This window comes from Epinephelus moara, chromosome 2, assembly GCF_006386435.1.
Source record: "Epinephelus moara isolate mb chromosome 2, YSFRI_EMoa_1.0, whole genome shotgun sequence".
In the NCBI taxonomy this organism is placed as follows: domain Eukaryota; kingdom Metazoa; phylum Chordata; class Actinopteri; order Perciformes; family Serranidae; genus Epinephelus; species Epinephelus moara.
In genome coordinates this window covers 22370271-22389803 of record NC_065507.1, presented here as the reverse complement: position 1 = coordinate 22389803, position 19533 = coordinate 22370271, and the positions used below count along the sequence as shown (strand labels likewise).

The 19533-nt window shown below is 42.8% G+C and overlaps 1 protein-coding gene across 9 annotated transcripts in view; it reads left to right on the top strand.

The window, feature by feature from the left end:
- Window positions 1-19533, top strand: part of sipa1l3 (signal-induced proliferation-associated 1 like 3) — an 85234-nt gene that overhangs the window by 17608 nt on the left and 48093 nt on the right. For 6 of the 9 annotated variants that reach the window (XM_050032729.1, XM_050032787.1, XM_050032762.1 and 3 more), the window contains exon 2: window positions 18502-18590. The gene's annotated coding sequence lies outside the window, so the exon portion shown is untranslated. Of the gene's footprint in view, window positions 1-9730; window positions 9777-17509; window positions 17676-18501; window positions 18591-19533 lie in introns of all 9 variants that reach the window. The other 3 variants (XM_050032746.1, XM_050032754.1, XM_050032738.1) reach the window with 2 other exon arrangements.

Sequence of the window (19533 nt, the reverse complement as noted above, 5' to 3'; positions counted from 1 at the left end):
ATATCGTGCATTCACAACATAGCAGATATCCACACAACACTTGAAGAAGTTTTGTGCAAGTGGAAGTGCAAAGTGAAGAGAAGAGATGGAGGAGGAGGGGGAGGGGGAGCAGGAACAAGTGAAGGCTGATTCAGTGGTGGGGGGTGCGTTGTTGGAGCAGCAACAGCAGCCCTGTCACTGTAGGTTTATGTCTGGACTCCCCCCTCCTCCTAGCAGAGTGGAGTCATGGCAGAATCGGGGTCAGCCACGCTTCCTCAGTTGCTACCCGGTCCTTATTTTATCCTTCTTTCCCCAAAACAAACTCTGTCTTCTCTGTGTCCCGTGTCATGTCGGTCATCTCTGTATGTGACATCCCCCTTCAAATCATTCAGTCTCACTTCTTTCTCCCTCTCCTACCTCTCTTAATAAGCCTCCTCATCCCATGCATTTACTCTGGATACTTTCGTGCCTGTTAGCGGAAGAGGACAGGGTGAGATTTATAATTAACAAAGGCTGATTCTAGCACTGAAAGGGAGAGCTGTCTGGAGAGTCTGTGTGGAGGGGAGTGCTGGGTGGGGATGGTGAACAAATTGGGCTTTTTATACCGAGTATCAAATAGATGCTGAAGACGGGAAAAAAGCACACTGATGAGACACAATGAGTGATGTGGTTTAAAAGAGGTTGTGTTTGTGTTTTTGCATGCAAGTTTTGGCCAAGTCTAAGCTGCTTAGCCGTGGCAGAACTCCACTTTAAAAGCAGCCTACAGTACGTTGGTATGTAGTCCAACACTGCATAAATGCTCTGATGAGCTCGGGCAGCCATGAAGACTCATTACCATCTCATAAAAGATCTTTGTCCCCTTAAGACTACATTATCTCTGGTGAAATAACCACTAGTGATGCTGTTGTACTACCATAGCACAATTACACTCTGCTATATGTGTTTCTAAAGGTCAGGCTTTATGACTAGATTTTGATTTAACGAACTTCTCCTATAAAGGCAGTGGAACTGTGGACTTCACAGGACAGTACTCTTTATTGTGTTGGTTCATACTTGCCACGCTACTTGTTTAATCAAGGAGGCAGTTTGAAAGAGGGAATGCATGGTATCCAAAACTAACCCTCTGCACTGCTAAGGGCGCAGGCCTGCTCTGAAGCTATAAGGCAGGGCCTGGCCTGGCCTGGCACGGCACAGTCTGGTTGGTTTAACAGATGGCTCAGAGCAGGCCAGCGTATAGTGGAGACAGACTCTTAACCATCTGGGCTCCAAGTGGCATCAGGGCGTCTTCTATGTACATACAGTACAGCTGATACCTGCCTCTTGATGATAAGGTGATAGACTTTAGTGTCACAGAGGATACACCCCAATGATGATCTTACTGCTGCCTGCAGTAAATGATCAGTGTTTAAAGCAATTGTTCAGCATTTTGGCAAAAACACTTATTTGCTTTCTTGCACAAAGTTAGATGAGAAGACATGATACCACTCTCATATCTGACCATTCAAAATGAAGCTGGAGCCAGCAGCCATTTAATTTAGCATAACACAAAATCAGGAAAGAAGGAGCTAGCCTGGCTCTGTTCAAAGGTAGCAAATTTAATCTATAGCATCTCTAAAGATCACTAGTTAACACAGTACTGTCCATTTGTTTATTCCTTACAAAATCTGAAGTGTAAACTATTTGTTGTTTGGCTAAACAGGCTACCAGGAAGTCACATATTTGTCCTGCATGTAAACCCTTTAAAACCAAAAACTGTCATTCTTAAGCCTGGTATACACTGTGCGATTTCAGGCTGACCGAGATGAAAGATGACAAACGTGAAAGAAACGTGGCGATATCTTTGGTCATGGCTCTAAAACAGCGGTCCTGCGTTGCACAGAGAGAGAGGTTCAAGGATGGCTGTTGTTACAGTCTTGTGGGATGGATGACCATCTTACTGTATGACTGCTGTAATGACATCTACTAACTAACCAACAGAAATGCAGTATAAAATGACGCTAATATTAAATGCTAGTGAATGCTAAATGCTAGTAGATGCTAATAAATCCTTACTTCAAGCTCTCGTTGCAAAATTGGCATGCCATGTTGGCCTCTTTTCTCCAGTCAGGACTGCGTCAGCATTCTCCTCTTCTTTTTAAGACCTTTTTCAATGCACATTAATGCCACTATAGCGAGGGCTTGATTCATGTTTGTGTTAATTTTTCTCTTACCACTACAGTAGCGCAGATGGATGACGCACGCTGATGACGATTTGTTCTTGTGCACTGACGCCGATGGAGGTATGCTGTACCCTGCGATTCAGTAGGCATTGTCATTGCACAGTCAGCATACATCAAACTTGATGTTGTACCCAAGTTTATTAGATCCATGTCGCACAGTGTGGGTTGCACTAAACTTATGAGATTACTAAAATCTCACAGTCTTTAGGAGACTTTCACTTTGGGTTCTAGTCTTTGTGTTAGGGTCCTGACACAATGAGCCAGTGGTCAGCTGTTGGTCAATGTCGGGCTGTTGGTGAGTATTTATTGCCCTAGTTTTTGCGGTGTATCCTGCACAAGTCGGCCTTCGTCGGCATTTATTATGAATATAATTATATCCTTTCAACATCGGGCTGTGTTGTTAATGTGCTAACTGGCTAACTAGCATTTTGAATCCATCTTGTCCGCCCCCTGGTTTAACATTTTTAAATGACGAATACAGACTACCGCTGCCTGCTGGTATGGAGAGTGGGCGCAGAATGCACCGGTAAGTTGGTCGTTGGCTGTAGTCTTTGCAGTGTGTTCATGTACAACTTTTTGGCTGAGACACAGGCAAGGTGAGGCGACACAAAAGTCGGCTTTTGTCGCCGCTTGTTCTTTGATGTCTGGTTGGTGTGTCTGGGCCCTTAGGTAATGAGGTGAAGCAGTTGTTAGATTAGAAAATTGTTGCCACCCTTATATCTGAGAGTGTTATTGATCTAGTCATCTAACTCACAAGTATTTCCAAAAATAGTAAACTATTTAACTTTGCCAACTTGAAAGAAATGTTTAAAAAACCACAACCACAGAAAGTCAGTAGCACATGATCAGTTTCACTGTCAGTCTGTCTATTTTTCTCCAAAGAATACAAAAAAATACAGCATGTACCAACGCAGGATACAGCTACGCAGACTGAGTTTGGCTGCTGCCTCAGTTTGGATTTAACTGGGTTGGTAAAGCACACATCTGCCAAGTCAGAGATCCCGGATTCTAATCCTGTATGAGTCAATTTCGAGACAAGCTAGTTGCAGCTTATCAGAAATTATGAGCTTGCTCGAACTTGTCACGGTGTGAATCACTGCTTTGACCTTCCCCGTATGTGATGACAATAAGCCTTTTTTCAAAGAAATGTGGAACTGAAAAAACCAAACAGTTCTCTTTTATTTTTTTCAGTGAGTAACAGGCTGATGTGGGTGGTGTGGCTTTGGACATGTACTGATACATTCTGAGTCCAAGGTGATGTGGTGGAGCACAGAGGCAGGGCCCAAGCCAGCCCTCAGTCAATATTTGCCTCAGTTAGTGCCTAGCCACTGGCAGGAGAACAAACTAAAATGGTCTGGCACATTTCTTAGACAGAGGTACGGAGTTTCAGCTCCACTGTTGAACCTCCTACAGCTGCCACTGAGTATGTGCGACACCTGTTCCCCATGTTCTCCAGGTCTGTGTTTATAAAAAGCATCAGAGCAAAACCACAGCACTAAGTGGTTAGTGGGTGGCTGCAGCAGAGGCTTCATTAGATGCTCAAATGTGCAGCACTTGCGTGTATGTGTGTTTCTGTAGTTTAACATTTGCATTGTGAGCTGCTGTTGTTACACGCCGTCACCAGACAACTTGGACGCAGGCCACCCAGCGAGAACTGGACGCTTTGCTGTTTGTCACCCACTCTCGCTCTCTCTTTCTCCCTCTGCTCTGTCCATCTGGCAGGGAAAATGAACAGTACACAGGTGGGAAGAGCAGCCAGCGTGACACAAAAGAAATATGAGAAAAGACTGCAGAAGATGAGGATGCCAAGAAAAATTAGAGGAAGAAATCGAGGAGGTACTAATGAGCCAAAAGGTGTAGATGTAGTGTGATTCTGCAACACATGTGGCACGTAAAGAGACTGTCTCATTAACCAGACCTCCCAGTCGCTTAACATTTCCCACCCCAACCAAGCAGAGTTAAAGTGCACAGGAAGTTTTAGGAACAAGGTTCAGCATTTTTGGATCTGTTTTTGGATCTGTTCCCAGTATTTTCTTTACTCACGAAAATGCCATTTCGAATATATCAAGGCTTTTATCAGCACACTACCTTGAAAAAGATCAGCTGACATTTATAAAAGCAAAGCGCTCCTACAGTTTCTGTTTGTATTAAGTCAGGAGGTTATTGTGAGTGTATGTAGGCCAACACGCCGTCGGTATGACTGCCAAAGAAACAAATTGTTACTCCTTGTACGTGGAGGTGTGCAGTGACTCACGGCATAGTGAAACTCGATTGCCTGGTTTGCTCAAAGTCATCCTGTGTCGTGTATGCTGCTGCGATGAAGTTGTATTTCCTGTTTTGCCAGGAGCTCCAGCAACTGGCGGCTTTGTTTGGGGGTTGTGGGTTTTGGGCCGTTTGAACGTGTTTACATGAAACTGTTCCACAAGAGTGACGTGTGTGGCATGGAGACACACAGATGCATACAAAGAAAAAAAATGGCTTGATTTTTCTTTACAGCGGTGAGATCGCCTCAGTGAGGACCGGTTATTCTCTTATAGCTAGGGGAAAATAAACCGCGGATACATATCTATTATAGATTAATATTCAGTATGGCCTCACTGAAGAGTAAAATGGAAAGGGGATCAATCACACTTCTTGTGGTCTCCATGTGGCATCACCACAGCTACAATAGTTTTGATGTTAAGTTATATTTTATAGTCGATGCACGACAGCTCCAGCAGATCTACAGATGCTCTGCAACACCTCAATGCAGAAATATATGTCTGGTTTAATGCTGCAAATGCAACACACTTGGCAAAAAGTTGTTGGCCATGAGAGCTCCCGAACAGCTGAAATTTAATGTGTCTGATTATATACAGCATGAAGAGTGACAACCATAGCTGGCTGTACAAATGGAGACACAGTGTTGCTCATCCTGGCATCTAGAAGTTGTGAAAGACAAATTCTAACTGGCGACATGCAGTTTGGATACTAACCCGTTTGTCAGAAATAGATAAAGTGATTTGAAGATAGGGAACAAACAAGATTTAGCATTTATGTCAGAGGATGTTACATCTCCTTGCTTGCTTCCAGACCTCTGAATCTCCACTCACATCTCTGATTAGTTAGATAAATGTTGTCTTGATAACACTGACGTTGGCTACAGTTATGAAGAGTAGTGACAGAAAAATGGCAACAAAGCTAGATGAGATTGACTCGAGTTGTTGAAAGTCCACATACTGTACATGCTCTGTATAACACACTTCATTTTTTAAACCAGTTGTGTTGAAAGGCACTCAGCTTGCCAACTTTCAGGCTGTGAGAAATTCCAGTCAGCCGTTTAAGATTTGCTCGAGTGGCTGTTAAAACATAGAGGATCATATTTTTGGGGTTCCCCCATGCATTCCTCCTCCCTGTATTTTCCATGTTCCTTGCTTGTAGATCTTGCTCAGCATTTCCAAGTCTCCGAACGTCTCTCGTTGGATAAAAGCAAGCTGATCCCAGACATGTCTCACCAACCTGACCACAGAAGAGTCTACAGTGAGAGAAGTGACTCAGGGTATTATATATATGTTGCGGGTAATTTTGAGTTTTCAGAGAATGATTTTTAGCCCTCATATGAGCAAGAGTTTGTGATTAAACAATTGTGATCAGTGGAGTCCTTATCATCCAGACACTGACATGGCATAGACACGTCTCTTTCTCTTTAATAATGAGGGACTCAGGATTTGCAGCAATAAAAATTAAAAATGTTTGGAACTTAGGACGCAGACTTTACCAGGAGGTACTAGCACTTGGCCTCATTCAAGAGGAGCGAAAGGAAAAGGGAGGAACAAGGGAGTGGTGGCTGTGTTTTTAATTTCCTCTCGCAGTTCTCAGCCTGCCTCTGCTGCTCTGCTGCCTCTGCTGAGAGTCTCTGTGGTGGATTGAAGGGGTCTGGGTCAGGATCATCTCGGGACAGGGTGGCTGTGGAGGGTGGATGCCATCGGCCCAAATGCACACCAAGAGAGAGGTTGGGTGAGGACAGGAGAGGGCATGATTTCTCAGAAGTGGTTTTACAAATATACACAGTCTCTTACTCTGTGCTCCTCTGAAAGTCTCCTGTTCCTCACATTGCAGCAACTTTGACTTCCTGTTCCTACTCAAGTCTATAACCCTCATGTCAGCTGTATGGTCATTGTTAACACCATTAGATAAAGTTCTATTGTTCACAGTTGCACATTAAAATGTTCTGCTTTCTGACAGTTCAGCATTTGCCACTTTATAGTGGTTTGACATTTACAAGAGGACACATATCTTCAATTTGTCATCAATGTGTACAAAATATTTTGATTTAGAGTTACCCTTTTATTATTCCCTTCCCATTATTCCCTAAAGCAGTGGCACAGAAGAGTGTCTTTGTACATCTGTCCCATAAAAGTCTCGAAAATTACAGCCCACATGATTTTAAGTCCTGCGGTTAAATAAATAATGGTTTAAATTTTCTGTTTCAAACATTTATACATGAATTACTCAGCGCAGACCGTCAAAAATACATGTATTCAGGAGCAGTGGTGTCAAGGTTATAGAGGTGATTGAAAGCCCAGCACTCCTTAGTTCACCTCTGGTCTCTCTCAAGGATTTCTCAGAGGATAGTTGGAAATCCATAATGAGAAAGATTAGAGGGGGGGAAATATGGAGCAGTGTGTTTGGTATCCTTGTGCAAAGACTGTCCTGCAGGAAAGTGGAAGGCTCATGCAGAGGCAGTGGGGTCCATCTCTTCTCAGGCCTTTCTTGAGCTGTGTTGTCCTGTGAGAGACATATGTCGATGACTGCCGACATATTATCCTGTCACTCACTTAATCATCCCTGGAATCGAGGTGAACTTGGCCTGAGTGCACACTTTGAACCTGAGAGTGCGTGAGATGAATTTAAAGCCTTTAACTGTATTATCCAGGCCAGTATATTTGACTTTCTTCATTTAGGAAGCTCAAGCAGTCAGCGTCAGGTTTTGCTAATGAGAAGCTTATTAAAAACGAGCCTGTAAAACTGCTTCCTTTTTTTTTTTAACTGTTCCTCATTTCATGGACTGAATAATCTTCAAATTCTGCAGCGGTTAAACCCTTTTACTTGTTCTGAGATTAATTTGACCTTACAGTATTACACCCACAGTATGCCAAGCCTTTCCCACACTTTGTCTCGGCCTAACCACTGACTATGGTACAAATCCAGTTAGGGTAAATACTGTCCGCGTAGAAAACCCCAAAGGAGTCCGTCATTTCACAGACATCAGAGGAACTGGCGGGCACTATTATCTCTATCTGTGACCGCTATCTCTCAGCCCTGCCACACTCTGTCTCTCTCCACCAGCTGAGCTTATCTAGGCCATACAGCCACACAAATGCTGGGTGGAGGCAGCTGCAGTCATAGTCTCAAAGCTCAAATCAGGCAAAAGACATGACTCCATCATAAATCACGTTATTACTGTCTTGATTTTCAAGTGTTGTGACAAACTCTGACCCCCTGTGCTCGTGTGGTTGAGTCATTCGCTCTGGAGAGACAGTGCTTGCGGGAAAAATGATCTGCAACAGTCAGGTTTGTCTCCTTTGGTAGCTCACAAAGTCGTCATACAATAAGGTCCTAACTGTCTCTGCGTTCAATGGCACCATTCAGGGAGAAAAATCAAACAGTGAGAGGCCTCGTGAAAAAAGAGAAGGAGAGGGAGAAAGACTGGCTGGGTTTGTGTCAGAGGCCTTCTTTGTTTGACTGCACCCTAACCCCACCACACACACATAAACACACACACACCCCTGGACCCTCTTATGCTATTGTCGATGCGTCATGCAGAGTAGGTTGCAGTAAAGAGGACAACAGTGTCACTTCTCATTAATCAACCGTTTTAAAAACAGAACTGACGGAGATGTCACTCAATTTTACGCTCATCTCCTTTGTGTTTAACAGAAGGCATGCTACCTTTAAGTGCTAAATGAGTCTATGCTCGCATGGCATGCTGTCGGAAGCAGTTTTTCATTGACTGTGACTTCAAAATTGTGTCTTCAGTGACCAGGATGATGGCGAGGAGACAGTGGGAACTAAAGGTGGCATTTGCAGCAGTATTTCTAATTCATGTATAGGAACTAATTAATCTGTTGGCAGGGATGAGGGCTCTGTCAAAAAGACCAAGAAATGTTCATGTCCACAAGTCATCTAGGGCTGCAGCAAACAATGTTCATTAGTGATCAATGTGCAGATTATCATTTGAAGAAATCATTTTGTCTGTAAATGTGAGAAAAATAATGGGAAAAAATCCATCTGTGATTCCAACTAGAAGTCCAAAACCAAAAGATGAAGTTGACAATGATATAAAACAGAAAAGCTGCAAATCTGCACATTTTTTATGGGCTTTCTTTAGACCGTAGAGAGGTGACAGAGAATGAGGGGAGGGAGAGATGGTGAATGACACGCAACAAAGGTCCGTGACTGGAAATTAATCAATGACGTTGGCCCCTAAAACACCGGAGCACCCCTAGTTTTCAATCAATCCATTCATCGACATAGTGTTTCAGCTCTAAAATCAGCACCCATGCTCATTGCTGGTGTGTCAGGGGCACTGTAATGCCAGAGACCAGTTCAGCTGGATCAGTTATTACTGTTTGTTCTGTGTTTTCTTTTTTCCAGTCAGTCTTGAATGTTTCCAGATTCCGCTCTTAGCCTTAAATACCCTTTTTGGCTGGTTTCTGTGCCTGCACTGATTAAATAATCTGTTTCTAGCGAGGTGCATGGAGGAATGCGCTTTAGGAATTTTTTGATTGAGGCTTACCCCGTGTTTCACCCTCCCTGATCCGGTCACTGGAAGTAGTGAGATGGACTCTTAAGTCTGTCGCTTGGCCGGCGGTCTGATCAGGGGGGCTGTTGAATGAGAGCCTACATCTGTTTACGTCAGTAGACTGCAGCAGCACAGTGTATATATTTAGAAGAAGGAGTGTACTTCAGGGCAGGCTGTTAACCCTGACCTCTGACCTCCCTTTGAAGAAGGGACTTTCCTTAGGGCGATCAATATTACATCACATGATAATCATTACTTGCCTTTCAGACAGTTTCTGTTGCACAGCTCTAACCATCACTTCCGGTGGATGTTGCTAGTGATGAGACGAGCTCCTCTCTGCCAGATATAGTGTTTCTATAAAAGTAAAGCTCCAGGACGAAAGCCCTGACTCCCGCCCAGCTGTTTGACACATCGGCTCTTCTCCCTGCTGGAGGCCTTCTCTTCCTGAAGCCTCATCATCATTTAGCCTCATTAGTCTGTCACTGCTCTGATTGGGTTACAGGAAGAACCTTGAAAATAACCAGCAGTTGAGAAGGCTCACACACACTTAAATGTCGAAGCACTCATGCTCTTGCTTCCTCTGCGAAGGCGTTATTGTGGAAAACTACCTGGGAATACTGTAGACTCATTCAGATATCCAAATCTTTCTGTTTCCTGCTTTGAGTTTTACTACAAAATATTTTCTTTATATTTTACAAGATAAGATGAGCGTCTGAAATTAATCAGTGTTTATTTTGTCTTCACACAGTGCAGCTGTAAATTGGCCCATATAAAACAGGCAAATTAAAATACAGGTAAGCAAATTATATTTTAAATCTGATTGAAGCATAAGTGAACAAGACTAGAATGCAGACCAGATATCTGATGCAAGTTATCACAGCTTAAAGGAATAGTTTTACATTTTTGGAAATACCCGTATTTGCTTACTTGCCGAGAGTTGGATTGGAAGATTAATTACTCACTCATGTCTGTACTCTGGATATGAAGCTGCAGCCGGTTATCTTAGCTCAACATAAAGACTGGAAACTGCAAGCCAAATGTCCAAATGTAAAATAAAACAATCTCCAGCACCTCTAATGCTTAAAAATTAACACAAACATAACAGTTTTCAGTGCTTTGTACTATGAAAGCATTTTGGTTAGTCAAAGAAGTGATTGAGAGAAGTAATGTGCACACACACACAACAGCTGCAAACATGTCGGCCAGTCCACTGTCCCAGCTTTTTGATCTTGGCTTAAAAAGAGACCATGATTTGTTACCTGCAGGCACCAAACTGAGTATACTGAGCTGAGCCTCTGCTGCTCTGATCACTCTTCTGTGTATTTATGGGATTTGTGTGAGATTATGGTAATAGTCCAATGATTACCAACCCCTTAATCACAATCATCTGGCGCACAGCTTTTATAAATGGTCAGTATATTTCTGGTTCATTTGAGCAAATCAGCATCTTTAGACACAGAAGCACAAATTGCTAATCTGTTGTTGCTGCCACACCACACACTTACCCGCCTGCTTCTGCTCTGCCAAGCTCCACTTGTTGAGTATGAAAGGGGGGAACGTCAGCTAATCACTATTGTGCTAGACAGATTGAATATGACAGATGAATTTACTGTAGAAGAATTGCTCTCACGATGTGCATTCAGAGCTGTCAGCGTCTTGACAGGTGAGCAAACATGAATCCAACATTATTCCCAATTATAAAAGCATGTGTCACTGATACAGTGCACCGGTAGGCATACTTGCCCAGCTGTCTCTTGACAAAGCATAATAATTTTTCACATAGTTGTGTTTGTAATGATTAATTATAGAGTGAAGTCTGTTTTCAAATGGTACAGTGAATAGCTGGCCATAGGGGACAGTGTCCAGTTAGAGAGGTCTGAGGTCCGAGCCCTTATTGCTCCTTTTTTCAGTCATTTTGATGCTTTGATTTGTTTCAAAATAATAGTTGAATGATTTAAGGTATCATTAGCTCAAGAAGTTACATTTTGCATAATTCCTTATGATGTCTTTGGTGTAATATAGGTCATTAGCATGTACTAGTTTTGGTAGTAGATCATTAAACTGAAAATTAGTACATGCAAACACTGAATATGCTTTTATTTTGCATTATATATTTATATTTTTACAGCATTGGTATTAATTCCATAGATGCAATTGCTTTAGTATTGAAATTATTGTAGTTTGATGGTTTCAATTTTTGCTGTTTTGTTGTTTAGAAGCACAATAGTGACACAGCTGGAAAATGGGTTTAAGCTTAGTTTAGTAGCACAGTAATTAAGCCATCTAAGCAGACTATTAAATTATTTATTTAGATAATAAATGATTCAGAAGTACAATACAGGAGCAAAACACACAAAAATAAACCCCCAGACCATTATCTGTTGCCATGGAAGATGAGCACCGCTGAATTATTTAATGAATGTTAAACGTAAGCCATGCTGTAATGTCTTAAGTGCCGTAGTAAACACGCAGCTCTGCCTCAGTCTGTGTGTAAATGTGCATGTGAGCGAGTGTTTTCCTCGATGGGCCATGTGCAAGCCCTCAGGTTAATCAGTGTGGACATCAGAGAGACGTCTCTGTGGGAGCTGCAACAGCTGTGACGGTGTAAGTCACCCCGAGGACCCGTTGTTACCGCTGTACGCACACACACATCCACGGAAACACACCCAGTTTCGCCACACACCCATGAGGATAGAGGCCAAGGGCAGAGCCGAGGGCTTGTAGCTTCCGGATTGTCTTGCGTCCATATGTTTTTGCATTGTGAGCAGGCAGCCAAGTATCATCGTTATTATTACTGTTATTATTTCTGTGTGGTTTGTGTAGTCTAAGCTGTTGCTAGGTGCTTTAAAGTAATTTTTACATGGGTGTTAAGCTGAACACACCATCAGCTGTTTCAACATCAAAGACCTAGGTATGATATCTATGTGTCTAAGTGCTGAGTGGCAACTTTATTTCCTGTGTGTCGTGTCTACTTTAAAGTCATCTAAGTCTTATAAGGAATGTGCCCTCTGGCCTGAGTTTGGATCAGAGAAGTAGCGATGTGTTCATTTCAACAGAAAGGGGTCGACTGGTGTTGTGTCTGACCTGCACGTCACTGCACAGGAATGCGTCTGGCAGTTTGTTAGATACATAAAATGCGGGTCCGGCTTCCTGCAGCAGCCGCAACAGGTAGCGAGATGGTAATCGACAGCAACCTGACGCCAGGTGACATGCTTTGATGAGCCAGGAGAATAGCTTCGTGTTGGTTCTTTGACGTGACAAATTCCCCCCTTCAAGATATGATATGTAGCGAACATGCAGGCCTGGACTCTCTAGGAATTCGTTCTAATTTACAGAAACTGTTTTAGGACAAAGAGGGCATTTTAGGGGTGCTTACCTGTCAACTTCCAGTCATAAAGTAGCTCTATTTTACCCTTTAAACTCCTATTCTAATCCTCCTTACTTACTGTCACCAGGTTGAAGCTTTGCAGATGTAACTGAAAAGCCTCTCCTCACAGCTGGCTCTGGAGTTTGGCATATGGCTGGTTTATCTGCTATAGATAGTGTCTAAGACGACCATCTATAGAAAATGCAAGGAATTTGCAAGACAAGATCATGCTATGGAAACAAAAACAAGTAACAGATGCTTGAAGTCTGCTGATGAGTGCACTTTTACAGCCCTGAGCTTTTTCATGTCGTTGAAGAGTTTATAGCTCGCTCTGACATGCTTTGATGCCTGCATGGCACGTGGTCGCGAGCAGAGACAGTGAGGGGACACTGACAGACTGATAAAACCACAGAGGGAAGGAGCTGATCTGAGGACAGTTAGCATAGAGGTTAAAAAAAGCTCCCCTGCAGCATCTGAATGAGGAAAGTTTAGAGCACATGTCGTGTGAGTTGCTGTGAATGTGAGCTTTGCTGCAGTGTGCTGCAGTGACACACATCAGACTGCAAAGTGACCAAGCGATGCTGGATGTGTGGATTACTGCGTCTTATTATTTACCACTCCACTCGTCAGGTTGTGTGTCCTGATTGCCTGTGGCCCACCGCCTACATCATATGTCTTTTTGCTGGTGCACCTTCCGGTTCCTATGGCAACCAGCACCAGCATAGCGATCAAACAGCTACAGCAGCATTTCCAAGTGGTTTTTGGTGAAAGGAGCTCTGTGTATTGCATATGACTTCATCACTGTATTTTCCTCTAATGCTGCCCAGAGTTAAAGCACGCAGCCAGTGGACTTCACTCAGTCATTTAAATATTAAGAAATTAATGAGTTTTAGTTGGTTTATTGTTTTTTGTTTGTGTCAAGAAAGCTCAGATTGGAATATTGTTAACATGGTCTAGTCATCAGTTTCTTAGCAAGTAATAATTAAAGATATGATCCTTTAATCACACCCACTTACGTACTTGCAGTGAGTTTAGGATTCTTTCCAAAATGCCTTCTGATTAGATAATTACAGCCCGCAACAGGTTTGATGGATGGCAGTAAACATGGTGTTGTTGACTTGTTACAAGTCAGTAATAATAATACAGTGCTTGATGTGTATCAGATAACGCAAACTGTGCACGCTTATTTCACAAATTCATACTGAAACGTCACCATTCACTCACATTGGTCTCAGCTTGGACTTCAGCTCTCAGCTTCGTATACAAGGATGCTTTAAGAGCACGCTGTCTAGTTTCATTTTACTTTTTCCGGTGGTTTTCCCTCATGCGACACTCCCACTCCATCCTGATTTTGTCTTAATGAAGATCTTCACAGCGGGAAGCGTTACAGCAGGACAGAGCCACGTGTCAGGAAGCAAAGCAGGGGTTTTTTTTTTTCTCAAAACACACACTGCTTCATTTCAATTCGAATAAGATGAGGTGGTGAGAGTTGCGGCGGAAGACAGAGGGGTGTGCAGGGGAAGGGAGATGTGAAAGGGATGAAAGTGTGGCAGTCCCCACCTCCCAGTGTTGGAGTGTGAATGGGGCTGCCCACCCCTCTCTGCAGGGGGTCCTCTCCCTCTCCTGCAGCATGTGTTCATATTACACACTCCACACTACAGCATAAAGAACATGTAAACTGTGGTGCTACTGCTGGTTTATTTCACTGTTTCCACCTTTAGTAGGATTTTCAGTTAAAAGTCTGTCATAATGAGAAAGTTGCAGGAAAAAAAATTAAAGCAAACCTTTTGTTTTATTGTAAATGGTGACATGAGGCAGCATAGTTTGTCTGTGATTGTCAAATGATTATTGATAATTGCTGAGTGTGTTCATTGTTTTTAGAAGTGGATTTTTGAAATAGTGCTGCAACCATTGTTTTCATCATTAGTTACTGAAAAAGGGCATCACAATTTCCCAGAGACCATGGCAACACCTTTCAGTAGCCCTTTTTACCCAGAGACCCCATGATAGGGCTGCCTTATGACCCAACATAATGCCGCCTTTGATTTTTTTACAGAACCAAACAATGGCGACATCAAGCCACCTCAGTGTGTGGTTTTAGACAGCATACTGATATCTCAGAAGCAAAAGAGGCGTGACGGGTGTGACATGTAAGACAACAATATCGGCTTCTAGTGTGACATACAAAATGCCAGTCATGACAATGACTTGACATGACAATAAAAATCATTTATCATCCCTGTTACATGGCAGCTCATCTCGGTAACTGCTCTGAGGGTAAGGAGCTCCCGGAGCTCATTGTCGACCCAGTTTGCTGTCTTCTTCTCTGAGTTAGCTGCTAACTGCTTCTAGCTGCTTTTTAAATCCCCCGGTGGTGGGTTGCACACATAACATGTCATCAAAAATGTCACAACTGCCCCATCCTGACGGCTGTGCCTTTTACACAGATGTTAATTGATTGCTGTCACTACCTCCACTGCTGGCTTAAAGGCGAGACATTTCTGTCCCCAGCTTCTGCGATTGTATGTTTCAGAGGCAGAATAACGGCACGACATTCCCGCCTCGAACAGGAGGGCCTTTAGCCCCTCCTGTGTTTTGTCCAAAACCAAATAATATTCACTTTACAGTACATAAGAAACAGAGAATTCAAAAAAATACCTCACATGTGAGAAACTGGATTCATCAAATGTTTTGCCAAGTTGCTAAAAAAATCACAATTAATTATCAAAATAGTTGCCAATTAATTTTCTGTCCATCTGCTATGCAATTAATCAACTACTTGTTTAAGATCTAATTTAAATAGCTGTAACTTATATGATTTTTGTGTTGATATGACATCTTGTATTAAACAAACACTAAAGCCAACAGTATTAAAAGTTCATTTTTTAATTTCCAGTTGAAAGTTTTTAATTCACTGTGCATTAACATAAGATGCAGCCCTGTGATTTACTGGCAACCTGTCCAGGATGTACCCCGCATCCCTTCCAATGTCCGCTGGGATCAGCTCCAGCCCCCCGAGACCCTGTAAGTGATGAGAGGTTACAGTTAATGGAGGAATAGATTTTTGTCATATCATGCGTAATTTGATGCCCAATGCTGAAGACAAGAACAGTCTGTGATGCTCTTTTCCAACACACAGTATGAATTAAAACTTGAGTAGGCTGAACTCTGGAGGAGTACTGACACAGCATATTGCTCTGAAATATTCATGTATCACGGTTGTGACAGTAATCCGCATCTTAATCGCAACACAACAGCAGTGATGGCGAAGGCACTGACACGTATACTGACGCTCTTTTTATCCCTTCAGTGGCGGTTGCACTTCTACTGTAATGAGAGGAGATTTGCATGTCTTCTCTGAAACATCCCAGCAGATGGATTTATTTATGTATAGAATTATTTATGCTGAACTCACAGTCCTACTGTACCGAAAACATACTGTATGTACACAAGCACACACACATAAGGAGTAAGCCAACTGTGTTCTGGCTGTGTGACAGTTATTCTGTCTGGCAGGATTCAGAGCCTCCACGACTGAATATACAGCAGACTCTCACTTTACCAGAGTCCCAGTCGCACAAAAATCGACTTTCCACCAGGCATGCGTTGGATTCATCTCTGCTCTCTGCACTCCACTGCTTCACGTAAAGGTCCAGCGATGTTTAGATGTGTGGTGTTTGTGGAGGTCATTTGTCTTCATCCCGGTGTTCATGATTCCACTGTCAAACTTGTTCTGCGGTGTGTATTGCAGCAATTCCACAGATACCAGCTTTCTAATCCTCACACAAAACATTTTGAGCTGAGTCTGTGTCACAGAGGTGATGATTCAACCCTGTGGCAGTTTGACAGGTTGTAGTTTTGTGACGCGTGTGTGTGGTTTACCAACTATGTTGGTGTGAATCCCTTCACTCCTGCTGTTCTTGAGCTTCTGACCACTTTGCCAAAGTCATTTGTGGTTCTGAGTCACAAGTCAGGTGTCGACTGGCCTCTTTGGAAACCTGTTAATGTCAAAAAATAAGCGTAGAAACGCCCACGCTTATTATTTTCTAACAAGTCCACACACTGGTTGCTTTGTGACGCATCAGCTCTCCAGAAAAGCCGGTTCCACACTACTACGGTTATTTGAAAGGCACGTACAGTATGCACAATGAGCATTAGATAGAAAGCATGTATAATAACTTTTAAATGACATGCATGGCAGACTTTATTCCATGCGCTGTTTTGGCCTCCTTCAGAGCTAAAAGGACCACATTGTGTTTATAGCTTGTCTTGAGGGATAACTGGATGAATGAAATCTTCTGCATACAAAATATTTAGTAAACCCTATTCTTAAACAGTCGATTTCTTAATAGCTGTTGCATCCTACGTGTTTACATTCAGCTTGATTTATTTGGAGAGTTCCTGCGGATATCCATTCATTTATTTTATGTAATCCTGTTAGGGGTCACGGGGGGCTGGAGCCTATCCCAGCTGACACTGGGCAAGAGGCAGGGTACACCCTGGACAGGTCACCAGACTGTCACAGGGCTGACACATAGAGACAGACAACCATTCACACTCACATTCACACCTACGGACAATTTAGAGTCACCAATAAACCTGCATGTCTTTGGACTGTGGGAGGAAGCCGGAGTACCCAGAGAAAACCCATGCTGAATTCTGAACTCCACACAGAAATTAATTGATCTAAAAATATGGCCTTTTAATATTGGTGTTAAAATATCTTAAATCAATCTTTCAAAAGTCTTAAAAATGTCGAGACATGGGAAGAGGGATTTTTCTGTCTGTTCTACCCTAGTCTCCACCACAAGATAAAAAGCAGTCATGTTTTATGTTACGATATACATCTAGCCAAAAAGTCTTAAATCTGACTTGCCTTAAGCTAAAGAACCCTGTATTTAAGTGTAGGTGCCCTCTGAGAATGTAATCGATTCAGTTTTGATGAGGAGTTTTATTAGTTTGCATCAATATTTCTGTGCTTTCATCCACTTGGGATTTGATTTCACTAATGTGATATGTGGCCTTGAGTGTGTGTGTGTGATAACGGATGTATACAGTCCTCACACAAAAGCTTTGGTGTAATCACTTTGAGGCTGAGGGTCTGTGGTGCAGTCTGCCGTGGTTGGGAAGTTTTCACTTACAGTTTAATTTCATTTTCAGGGCAGTGGAGTGAAGCCTGAGCCTTAAATCCATGCTGACGCTGCTGACTTTGTTAAGGACTGACGGTTTGCTGTAGGAAAATAGACACTCAAACAATCATTGACCCCATCCACCCCTGCTCTCCCCCCACAGCTAAAGACAGCGTTATTATGCTTGCCGTGGCTGGGTAAGTGGACCCTGATTGATCAGTATTGATTAGAACTGTATTTGTCAGACAGTAATGGGCCTCCCCCTCAGGACATTATGTCTGCTGATTCCCACCCGCCCCCACCTCTGGCCCCACTTCACCCCTCTCTTATGTCCTACTTGTAGTTGCCCTCCCCCGTCTGCTCATAGGCCCCTTTGACCTCTAATCAAAGTGCAGCATCCTTCACTTTACCTCTGCTCCTCCTTTGTTTGTCCATCCATGCTCAGCAAGGAGCTGGAGGATAGAGGCAGTGATGCAGAGGTCAATGGAGACAGTATCAGGGCACGTATTTCTTTTTTACTTGAGTGTGCAGGTGAAGGGATGAATCCATCAGCTGTTTTGATTTCAAGTTCAATATTTAAGCTAATGTTAAAACCTACACAGTGTGCTGTTTGTGTGCAAGCCAGTGTGTGTGTGCATGTAAACGTGTTTACAGTACAGATGCTGGGGAGAGAAACCGCCTCGGGCATCTGTGTTCAGACTCCTCCTCAAACAATAGACATGTCTGTGTGGATGACCTGATGAGCGTGGAACTGATTACAGCTGCTCTGCAGAAACACACATACACACCCTCAGTTGCCGCTACCACACACAGACTGTGTGAAAAACAAAAGGTTAAAAACATCACAACACAATATGGCAAATGTGTGCAGATTAACATGTTAAAAAATTCACACTGATTCAGTGGTCAGTATTGATACAAAACTCATCACACTTGTCAAGGCAAGCAAGTTTTTCTATGAAGAAGTTGAGATGTATCTCAGATGCATTTTAACAAGATGTCCAATTCTGTTTTGTCCTACAGAGTAAAAATACTGAGCCTTCCCCTCCTGCACTGCGACGTCAAACCTCACCTGCTTCACCTGCACACTGCACAGCTGAAGGCAGAACAAGGTAACATTAGTACATTTGATGTTGTACATCTGTGTTTGCATGTGTGTGTGCAATCAAGATGTTATTTTTATTAATCTGGGATTTGTTTATATGGACTTGGCAGATTGCAACATTTATCTTACTTAAAACCAAACATTTGTTTTGGGGCTGTGTGATCCACTTTTCTTCAATTGTCTTGATACCTTAAATGTAAGCATTTCTCTTCTAATCACTGAAATCTTCAACTTATTGTTTTAATTTGCAATTTCCAATATGTTTAGGCTCTCTGTGTCTGGTTCTGATTTGTATTTATTTCTGTATGTTTCTGTTAGGGATGCACCGAATATTCGGTAACCGAATATATTCGGCCGAATATTGCAAAAAAACACACATTCGGTATTTGGTGGAATAAGTTAAAAGCAAGGCCGAATAATAGCGGCATGTTTTGATAACGCAATCAAACGGCGTGCCGTGACGGGCGCAATAAAATGTTGGCAGTGTGGTGATCCGTCCGTCACCGCACTAAAAATAGTTTTGAGCGAGCAAAATAGGCTTAAATCATTCAGCACGCTGTGCGAGCAGCCTACAGATTTCCCTACGAATCCCACTGGTTGTGGGTTGAACGGGAGTCACAGACACAGACAGTAATGTATTCCTGTCAAATACGGCGGCCATTGGCTTACCGGCGGCGGAGAAGTCGGTTCCGATAATATCCTCTTCTTGGTGTCATGACTGCCCAGAAGTACCTGAACGGCCGAGCCAGCCGAACACAGGTATGTGACGTGTCAGAGGAGAAACGAGCCGTTCACATTACTCTTTCTGGCAGTAGCGGCCCACAAACCTCACCGCACTTTAGGGACTGTTCTTTACTTATAAAGGGACTGTCAGGGGAGGAGGGTGGCTGGTTGATTCTTATTTTATTTATTTATTTTATTTGATCCCCCCTATGTTAATCACTTATTGA